The sequence below is a fragment of the Xyrauchen texanus genome, chromosome 11 (genome assembly GCF_025860055.1).
Source record: "Xyrauchen texanus isolate HMW12.3.18 chromosome 11, RBS_HiC_50CHRs, whole genome shotgun sequence".
Classification (NCBI taxonomy): domain Eukaryota; kingdom Metazoa; phylum Chordata; class Actinopteri; order Cypriniformes; family Catostomidae; genus Xyrauchen; species Xyrauchen texanus.
In genome coordinates this window covers 41,933,730-41,945,351 of record NC_068286.1, presented here as the reverse complement: position 1 = coordinate 41,945,351, position 11,622 = coordinate 41,933,730, and positions in this window count along the sequence as shown.

Below are 11,622 nucleotides of genomic sequence, written 5' to 3'. Positions count from 1 at the left end.
AAATCAGGCACACAGTAGACAGGTACAATGTGAATACGAAGAAGTCTCTTTGTTTGACTGTTTTATTTGTTTGTCTGAATTTTTAACAATTTCATATCCAAATCACATGGTCAGGTATTACAGACTACATGTGGATGTGTCAACAAACAACTCTTAATTAACTCATACAGGAGACATACAGTATGTCTAGCAAGGCAAAAGTGTCTTTTGACAGAAGTATCCTGGTTTTAATACATTCGAAACTACAGTACTTGCTTAATGATTCAATCCATTAAACGTCTGAGAACAGTACATATACGAGTGTTGACTGTGTCGTTCATCTTCTTTGAGACCTTTTCAATTCTTTGCCTTTTGTGGTTGTATTGGTGCCAGTGGGTGGGTTGATTCCAACAAAACATCTGCAAAATCAATCACAAAAACACAGGCAGAAGCTTTAGGATGCAGTGTGCAGAATTGAATTAAACTAGTTCAATACAAAAAAAACAGTAACACTTTACAATAAGGTTTCATTTTTAAATGTATTAGTTAACACAAACTAACAATAAACAGCGCCCTTTTACAATCATGTTTAATATTAATATATATGTATAAATACTACTAATGCATTAACATTAAAAGGTGCATGTGATAAAAGTCATAAAATAAATATAAGCTTAACAGTTTAGAACTCCTTGGTTAAAATGGACCCCAGTAACATTCTCAAACTCATATGACTTTCTGTCTTCTGCAGAACACAAAGATATTTTGATAGATATATGTCTGTTTGTCCATACAATGTAAGTCAGTGTTTCAAAAAGGCATCATAAAGGTAATCCAAATGGCTCTAATTGTTTAATCCATGTCTTCTGAAGCAACGTGGTAATTTTTTGGGTGAGAATAAGATAAAAATGTAACTCCTTTTTTACTATTATTCTTGTCATTGCAGTCTCTTAGGCACGATCATGATTTGAAGCTTGATTACACTTCCTCAAACTTGATGCATGCGCAGAGTGCTGTACACGCTTCAGAAGACAAGGTCACTCCATGATCTCTGTGTATGATGTCACCGATGTTTTAATACGAGGCATTACACAACAGACTTCCTCATTTCTCTTCTCGTTACTGATCAGATCAGTCATAAAAAAGAAAGAAAAGAAAGATGCCCAGTGTCCCTGCTCATCTGTGTGAACGTGCCTTAGGCATGCTGCATGGAGGCATGAGGACCGCAGATGTGGCCAGGGCAATATATTGCAATGTCCATACTGTGATGCCAAAGACAGTGCTACAGGAAGACAGGCAGGACAGCTGATCGTCCTCGCAGTTGCAGACCATGTGTAACAACACCTGTACAGGATAGGTACATACGAATATTACACCTGTGGGACAGGTACAGGATGGCAACAACAACTGTCCGAGTTACACCAGAAATGAACAATCCCTCCATCAATGCTCAGACTGTCTGCAATAGGCTGGGAGAGGTTGGATTAAGGGATTGTAGGCCTGTTGTAAGGCAGGTCCTTACCAGATATCACTGGCAACAATGTCGCCTATGGGCACAAGCCCACCTTCGCTGGACCAGACGGGACTGGTAACAAGTTATCTTCACTGACGAGTCACAGTTTTGTCTCACCTGTGGTGATAGTCAGACTCGCTTTTATTGTCGAAGGAGTGAGCGTTACACCGAGGCCTGTACTCTGGAGCAGGAATGATTTAGAGGTGGAGGGCCCATCATGGTCTGGGGTGATGTGTCACAGCATCATCAGACTGAGCTTGTTGTCATTGCAGGCAATCTCATTGCTGTGGGTTACAGGGAAGACATCCTCCTCCCTCATGTGGTACCCTTCCTGCAGGTTCATCCTGACATGACCCTTCAGAATGACAATGCCACCAGCCATACTGCTCGTTCTGTGCATGATATTCTGCAAGACAATAATATCAGTGTTCTGCCATGGCCAGTGAAGAGCCCGGATCACAATACCACTGAGCACGTTTGGGACCTGTTGGATCGGAGGGTGAGTTCTAGGGCCATTCCCCTCAGAAATGTCAGGGATTTTTCAAGTGCCTTGGTGGAAGAGTGGTGTAACATCTCTCAGCAAGTACTGGCAAATCTGGTGCAGTCCATGAGGAGGAAAAGCACTGCAGTACTCAATGCAGCTGGTGGCCACACCAGATACTGACTGTTACTTTTGATTTTGACCCCCCCCCCCCCTTTGGTTAGGGACACATTATTTCATTTCTGTTAATCACATGTCAGTTTATGTCTTAGTTTTTTAATCATTTTATTTCCATACAAATATTTACAGATGTTAAGTTTGCAGAAAATAAAAGCAGTTGAAAGTGAGAAGACATTTCTAGAAGACATAACATAGAGTTTATATATATAAAGAGCCCTGGAAGGACATCCTGGACCGCAACACTTACCTGGCTGAAACAAGTCAACAGGAGAGTGCATGGAGAGCCTTTCAATTTAGACCCCCATACCCACTGGGAGCAATGCAACCCTCTCTTGCTTTTAACTGTTACACTTGTGTCAAATCACCATCTAACAACTACTTTATGCAGCACAATGAGCTAATAGCCAACAGCTAGTGGTTGTGTTATTGTTTTGGTCAGTAATGTTTGTGTCGTGTTTAAGATGATGTAACGGCAGTAGAGGTGGCGTAACTATGACGATCAGCCTATACTCCCACCCATGTTGAGGCGGCACTAAACTGCAGTGGAAAAGAAAGCTCAGAAAAGTAAAGCAAGTAGAGTTGAGGTGAGTCGAACCGTAACGTGCAGTGGAAAAGTGCCAATAGTCAGAAAATTATATTTTGAAACCTATTTAAACCCATATTTCTATAAAATAATATGCACATGTTGCTTGAATTCAAATTGTTCTGAAAATTCAGTAACAATCTAAACGTTATTGTTAATTTTACTTTATTAAAATCAGTAAAGAAAAGTTTGGAAATTATTTTACAAGACCTTCTATATCCAGAAGACCATGGAAACTTTCAGCAGACTGCATTATAAGATTAATGAATGGCTCAAATGTGTTTATTAGAAACAGAAAGGCAAAAGGGTCATATGAGGCTGGGGGCCCTCATAGTCACAGGGCCATGTTGAGGGTTCCTTGTATAAGCTGTGGGTCCCGCATATACAAACAAATATGCAATGTATATGTTTGTATATACCCCCCCATCCCGTCTTACCCTTAACATACCAAGATTTTACCAGATTCCTTCAATCTTAAAACTATTTTTTGCACTGTAGAGGGTGAAATGCCCCAAATCCTTCCAATTTGTCTTTGGAATTGTTCTCAAAGTGCCAGATTATTTGCTGAAGCATATGTTGCCAAATTGACAAGTCTCAAATGATGGTAAATGGTCTGCACTTATATAGCACCTTTTTAACCTTAACAGTATTCAAAGCGCTTTACTCTGTGACACATTCACCCATTCATACACACATTCATACACCAATGGCGGCAGAGCTGCCATTGGGAGCAATTTGGGGTTCAGTGTCTTGCCCAAGGACACTTTGGCATGTGGAGTCGTGTGGGCCAGGATTCGAACCACCAATCCTGCTATTAGTGGCCGGCCCGCTTTACCAACTGAGCCACAGCCGCCCCATGATCCTTGCTCTTGAAGGACTAGGCTGTTTTTGTAGGCTCCTTATATACTATGACACTGTGACAGGGCGGAGGGTGGGGCCGGGTCGTGATTCCACACAAAGGTGTCAAACAGCTGTCCCTAAATCTCTCCCTCTGTCCCACTGCAGTCTCCAGTCAGCCTTTATTCCTCTCTGAGGCACAATTAGCCTGATTAGGGGCCGGGTGTGTGGAATCACGACCCGGCCCCGCCCTCCGCCCTGTCACAGACACGTTTGCCTCACCTTTTAACATCTCCTGTTTCACATCACCTTGTTATTTCAACTCGTCAAATTGTTATTTGTCTTAGATTGCCCCTGTCTCAAATTTTTGAGAGCGTGTTGCAATCATCTGATTTACTGTTAACTACTGTAATACATTTATTTGACCCAAAATGCATTGCGCACTACAGTTGCAACTTGTAAAGGGGTTTAATATTTAGCGTTAGAGGTGTGCTCAAATCCCTAAACCTTACGTTGGAGCAATATTACACAATAGTACACGAGTATGAGCTCGGACACAATTCGAACACAGAAAAAGAGCAATTTTGAAAGCACTGCAGCATTCGGCGAATAAGGAAGTCAACACATTTCTCACTTATATTTGTATCTTAAGACTGCAAATGTTTCTGACAGAAGAGAAGGTGAACACCTTTCTGAGATGTCCTGCGATGTGAAGGGGGATTTCTCTTGTGAGTTAGATCTTACGCAACATCTTTGATGCTCGAGGATTAAAAATATTCCTCTCGCCCTTCTCTCAGTTTTGTCTTTGCTCTTATTCCTGCTTCACTCTCTCTCTTTCTGTTCTCTCTCTGAGTGTGAGTGCTATTCTGTCCTTCCTAAAAGCCTGTAGATAGCTCTAATGAGGCTTTCCTTTTCTCTCTTGTGCTGTCACACACACACACATACACACACACACACACACACACACACACACACACACACACACACACACACACACACGTCACATTAACATGCCTTTAGCCCTCCTAAATGTAACATCAAACAAATCAATTCAATATTTCTTAGCAGACTGAAATTGCCTGACAACAAGCTTTAGTAAGGGCAGGCGGTATGAGAGCCCATATGAAAAATCATTTTCAATAACTGCCCATTCATATCTTGAGTGTCAAAACATGACACATCCATTACCTTGTTTGCATGAGGAAAATATAAATTTAAACAAACAGTGCCATTCTCATGCATTTGGAGGCTGTTATTTCTGCACCTAGATGATTCTACAAGCAAAAGGAAGTGCAAGCTCTCGCAGATAAAAAATAAAATAAAAACAATCACACACAATCCTCCCACCACCCTTCAAAAATCCTCAGACTGTTTTATCTCCTAAGCAAAATAGATTCAGTCCAAACCTAATGGAATTCAATAGAACAAAATATCCATGTAGGGTTGTGAAAAGAGTAAACGTTTAAAGCTCTGAAAATCTGAAAACTACAAATCATTGTGAAAATCTTTATCTCTTTTCACCAGACTTCCTTTAAAACAGATTCTTTCCATAAACCACATGCTTCAATAAACCCATAGGCATTCCACAAAGAAGACTTTTTAATCTTTTATTTCTTTCCTATTTCGTGGAACAGAGTAAAGTTCATCCATATATACATACTGTATGTTTTCCTACGACAAGCAAAGGATGTTGTTTTTGTTAGTGATTTGAGTTTCATTAACCCATCCCTAACTATTCTATTATACTGTTCACTTCCCTGGCAGTTTTACATGTGTGAGAGAGAGTGTGTGTGTACATGCACACACACAGTGTGCACATTAAAGTTGAATCTGCATCTGAATTATGTCTCGTCCACCCGTTGCCATATATAACTCTTTCCTTATCTTCCATTTTCTGCATTTTTCCTGGCTTCTCTTCTGTTCTCAATCTACACGTTGAACTGATTCTTTGTGCATGCACTTTACGTTTATATGGAGATTTGCAGTTACAGCTTTCAAACTGCAATCCAGTTTATGAATGTCAACCTATGCTCCACAAAATCAATTCTCATTCAACATAATCCTTAAAAATCTGCATTCTTAGGCAGATCAAAGGAGAAAAAGGGAGAAGGAGAGAGAGAGATGGGGGGAAAGGAGAGAGATTCATGTTATTTTACTGACCTGGATGAGAAAAGGGTTGTAAAGTCAAATGAAGCAGGTGAGAAGCACTTGAGGAGAGAGCTGTGGAGCTGAAATTTCTGAAACCCTTATTTATTTTGAATCGGTTGATTAGGCAGAGAGTATAAGTTGCAAAAATAATTAATGTCAGAACAGAGGGCTGCTCTATTATCTACTTTCATGAGCACACAGGTTTGAGGAAGATGCTATTGTAATATATTTGAGGCCACCTGGATGCATAAAAACTCTATTAGCATAAAATATACAACACAACATAGTATTCAGACTGGTTTGCACTATTTTTACAGTTTAGGTGTGCTGAAGATGGTAATATCATGTATTTGGACATGTCCCAAATACTATGGTGATACTACTGTATGTAATTTTGAACATGTACTGTGGCTAAACCATGTTATTATTTGATTTACGTTTGAAAAATACAATAAAAATACCATGGTACATGAATAAGTAAATCTTAAAAAAAACAATTAGCATGTGACACCATCACTGTACCATGGTACCGCCAGAGTCCTGTTTTTTTGGTTTGTTTTTTTGGGAACAAAATATCAACCACCATACTGAAATATTTTAACCATATTTGCTTATGTCCAATCTGACGGAGAGACATTTAATTGGCAAATGTTATGTGGTGAGCCGTGCCATATGATGTAGTGTAATTAAATAGACAGTATGTCAAATTACAGTATTCAAATTCATAAACAACCCAAACTAAATAGCAAACAAATAACAATTAATTTCCGCTCCTCTAGAGTAAATATGTACAAGTTTGATTAGGCTGGTTCCCAGTTGGCACCACTGGGTTTGTTCTGCCCTTTTACAACAGAAGCAGGAATGTAGGATTTTACAAAAGTCTGGGCAAACATGGGAACACACCGGTGCTTTTGTTGTCCAAGTGCAGAAACTGATAAGTGATCGACTGAGATTATGCAACATAATTTTAACTCATTAAAGAGAATATGCATAATAATGTATTGTAGGATCATGGGAAAACAGTTATTTTTGAGACCCTGAGAACTTTATATGAATAATTTCATACTGTATGTAAAAATGGCATTGGTAAATATTGCATATAAATATTTGTGTGCTGCTTCATTAAAGCAGTTCAACTAAAAATGACAATTCCCTCATGCCATCCTAGATGTGTGTGACTTACTTTCTTCTGCAGAACACAAATTGGCTCTGTAGGTTCATACAATGCAAGTGAATGGTGGTCAGAACTTTAAATCTCCAGAAATCAATATTTCAGATTTTTTTTTAGCAGCTATAAATCTCTACTTTAACTTTCACTTCCACAGTCTTCTTCTTTTATTTGATGGCAATGCACATTCTTCATGCATATCGCCACCTACTGGTTGGGACTGGTGAATGGTGGAAATTTATAGTAAAAAGGACTTAAATATTGATCTGTTTCTCACCCAAACCTATCATATTGCTTCAGAAGATATAGATTTAACCACTTGACTCTTATGGATTACTTTTATGCTGGCTTTATGTGATTTTTGGAGATTTAAAAGTCTGGCCAGTGGCCAGCTTTCACTAGCATTGTGAAGACCAACAGAGCACAGATATTTTTCAATAAATTATCATTTGTGTTCTGCAAAGGAAAGTTGTACTGGGACGGCATGAGGGTGAGTAAATTATGAGAGATTTTTCTTTTTTTTACCCGGTGATTTATCCCTTTAACAGAGAATACTGAATTGCAGAATTGCAATATGTGAGTATGTGATGATGAGATACAGAAAAGATAAAGAGAGAATAATAAATTGGAAGAGCTATATCAGGTCTCAAATGAAGATCATTGAGAGCTATAGAGAGCTAATCAGCAATGTGCTCTACATAAAAGGGCCAATTTACTGTCTGATGTGTCTGATATAATATTATACCTTTTCATTATCATTGCTCATGGAGATGTAATGAATCATCTAAATGCGTTTTGTCTTGAACGTTTTGTTCTGGAGGAACAAAGAGGACATGATTTCCTATCATTTTTTTCTGTGGCAATGCCGCCTTTAGCCAAGGTCCATTCAACAAAATGAGAGTATACGCTGAATGATGTTTTATTTCCCTGTTCTTTTTGTTTTTTGTGATTGGTGAATAAGTGTAATGAATATTTTAATGTAATATACATATTCTTCACTGTGCTGAATGTGTTGGGCTTCAAATTGAGAGTATAGAAAATATAAAGTTTGTCATTCACATTATCTTGCAGAGAAATATCCATAAATCATATAATTGCTGCAAATAAACTATGGGAAAATTGCTCTGCAGGGACCGCCCAATCCCATGACACACTGTGAATGATGTAATAGAGTCTACACTCACAAACTATTATACATGGGCTGCAACCTGTCTCATAGTGAAAATGTGACTATAAACATTTTTACAAAATCTGTTATACATGTTTCCAGGTAAAATTCCCTGAAGCTTTCAGGTGAAATAAACACTAGAGGTGCTACAACAACTGTGTGTTTTATTGACTTTCACTCAATTCATGATTTTAATGGCTGATAATTACTTTTTACATACCTATTTTTGTCTCTATTACTCAGACCCTGCTATTTTATGATATAGTCACACGTTTACTCTAAAGTGTCTTTTGAAAAAACTATAAATTTTAATGCTTGTATTACAGACCCACCTACATATACACTTATTACAGTATGAATAGTTTGCCCAGTAGCTCACCTGATTAAGCATAGAGCATTGGATTTAGATTCAAGCTGGAATACTGCGATTCAAATCCAGTCATGAACTCAAACTAACACATGAAACGAGAGTCATAGCAGTGGTACAAAATGAGGTGGTGTCTTCAGAAATTTTTATTTTTCATTTCGCTTCTGCATTTTAAAACACTAATGGTTAGGTTTAGGCGTTGATTTGGTAAGGATGTCTTTTTTTTAACGTCTCTTTTATATAAAAAAAAATTCTCATATATATTTTAAAATACAATTGGTTAGGTTCTGACAAATGTCTTCGGTCGGAGAGGTATGTTTTAAAATTCACCTTAAAAACTCGTCTGAATACGATGCTATTTTACTGGTTTTTGTCACCCCCAGCTGGAAATTTCACTGGAAACCTGCAGCCAAATGTATTATACAGCATGTACATTTTGAATTGCAAAAAGGTTTTCATGTTCACGTAAATTTATTTATGAATATTTTGCAATAAACTTAAAATATGAATAAAATTGTTTAGATATTTATTATTAACAATTTTAAATCAGTAGCTTTATACTGCATTTTCCCATAATTTTTAATTCTGTACATAATTTGTAATTCTTTATGGGATTGTAGTTTTTTCTTTTTAAAGACGGTTAGTGAATAGTATTGTACCTTTGTCTTAATAATCAATTTTCAGATACTTTTTTTTTTGGCATCAAATCAAAGTTTGTAATGTTGTGATTCAACCTCAGAGCTGGTTGGCTTGGTTCATGGCTTAGAGTTCTTGTATGGATGATTTCATGAAATGTTTATGGAAAAAGAATGGGTAAAATACTTACCCGAACCAAGACGGCTGAAAAAGTGAAAGGGAACTGTTGTGCTTTAATAGTCTCAGCCACTGATGGAATGCCCACTGACTGTTCACTGACTGCCTGCTGCATATTGCACATAAATATGGAAACAGCTGGCTATAATCACTAGCTCCAATCTGACTGGCTGGCTTATACTCAATTTCCAGGAGTACAACTGGATTGTACTGAGCTGCAACAATGACAACTTTTGAGGAAGAACTGACAAGCAGTACTAATCTACCTGAAACTGAGTTCTTGACAAACATAGACCCACCTCAGCTTTAGGTCTTGGATTCTGCTCTGCCGACTTTGACTATGATTGAGTTTAGTCTCTGGTCCATTAACTCACAAGTGCTTTTATAAGAATTACTGCAGAATGTAAAATGAGTTGTTCTGTAACTGCTGATCTCCTGGGATTTTCACACACAACAGTCTCTAGAATTTAATCAGAATGGTGCCAAAACCAAAAAACATCCAGTGAGCAGCAGTTCTGTGGACAGAAATGCCTTGTTGATGAGAGACGTCAACAGAGAATGGCCAGACTACTTCGAACTGAAATAGTCTTCAGAACGTCTAGGTTACGTATGTAACCTCCATTCCCTGATGGAGGGAACGAGATGTTGTGTCAGAGAAGCGACACTAGGGGTCTCTCTTGAGCACCGATATTCACCTCTGAACTATGAAAAAAGGCCAATGAGAGTTGGCAACCAGTATTTGCATGTCCCGCCCCCGGACATACGGGTATTTAAGTGGCGCAAATACAGGAGTTCATTCAGGATTTTTCTGAGGAGCTTGAAATGGTCCGGCCACAACAGTGGCTCGGCTCAGCGACGTGGCAGGGGAGACACAACGTCTTGTTCCCTCCATCGGGGAACGGAGGTTACATACGTAACCTAGACGTTCCCCTTCTGTCGCTCTCTCCACGTTGTGTCAGAGAAGCGACACTATGGGTCCACTTATAAAAGTGCCATGCGCTGAGGCGTGTACGTGAACTGCTGATACAGGAGCGAGCAGGTATTCTTACGTGCAGGATGACCAACTGTATCAGGCTGCACGTACCCTTCCCCAATGCCCCATTTAAGCCATCAGGATTCCTTATCGTTACCCTGGAGGGGGGAACAAGGTGCTGGCCGCCAACCTGGGAACGGGCCAAGCCTGGCCGGGCCTCTTTTCTCTCTATGTTTCTCGCATAGAGCAACTAAGGCCGGGGCCCTTACACACATTGAGGGAAGGGGGTCTTAGACCTTATTCAGGGCGGAGAATACCCTGCAGAGGCCACGCCTACCCGAGAGGGGAGGCAAGTTTAAGTGGCAAAACCATCAGAGGCCTGACTTAGGGCCTATGTGGAAAAGTTGGTGCGGTGGTGGATCCAGCCTCATAGAGGGGGGAACATACAGCACGGCAACCGAGGCAGCCGTGACTGCTTAAGGGAAACACAGGAGTCCGCTCACCAGAGGGAACAGAACCGTGGTGTTACACACAGGGGGAGTCCGAAGGAGGCCTTACCTGTGGAGCACCTATACCAGTACAGGGTAGCTTGCGGTACCCGCAGTGGCTTGGGTCGGCAAGTTCCTCCGCTGAACTGCGACCCACGAGGGCTAGGGAGGAATCAACCAGTGTCCCAAACCTGGGATCTCCTGGGAATGAAGGCGCACTGTTTCCCCTGGTTAGGGGGAAAGGCGTTAGGTGCAAGCGATTCACCCGCTCAGATCGTGGGCGTGCTACCGAGTTCTATGGGCTCGGTACCTGAGAAAACACGGGACGATACTGACTCAACTCGGAGATTGTAGGATCTCGCAAAAGTGTTAGGTGTTGCCCAGCCCGCAGCTCTACAAATGTCTGCTAGGGCAGTGCCCCTAGCCAGTGCCCATGAGGACGCAACACTCCTGGTGGAGTGGGCTCGGACCCGCAAGGGGGGGCATGGCCTGGGTGTGATAAGCCAGGGAAATGGCGTCAAATGGCGAGTCTCTGCTTGGAGACAGCATTCCCTTTCTGCTGTCCCCCAAAGCAGACGAAGAGCTGCTCAGAGCGTCTGGTGCTCTGTGTGCGGTCCAGATAAATCCGTAAAGCATGTACTGGACACAGCAGTGAAAGGGCTGTATCTGCCTCCTCCCGGGGCAGCGCTTGCAGGTTCACCACCTGATCCCTGAAGGGTGTGGTAGGAACCTTGGGCACATAGCCCGGTCGTGGTCTTAGGATCACAAAAGTGTCTGCCGGACCGAACTCCAGGCAAGCGTCGCTAACAGAGAAAGCATGCAGGTCCCCGACCCTCTTGATGGAAGTGAGCGCGATCAGCAGGGCGGTCTTGAGAGAGAGGGCCCTGAGTCCAACTGAGTCAAGCGGCTCGAAGGGGGGTCTCT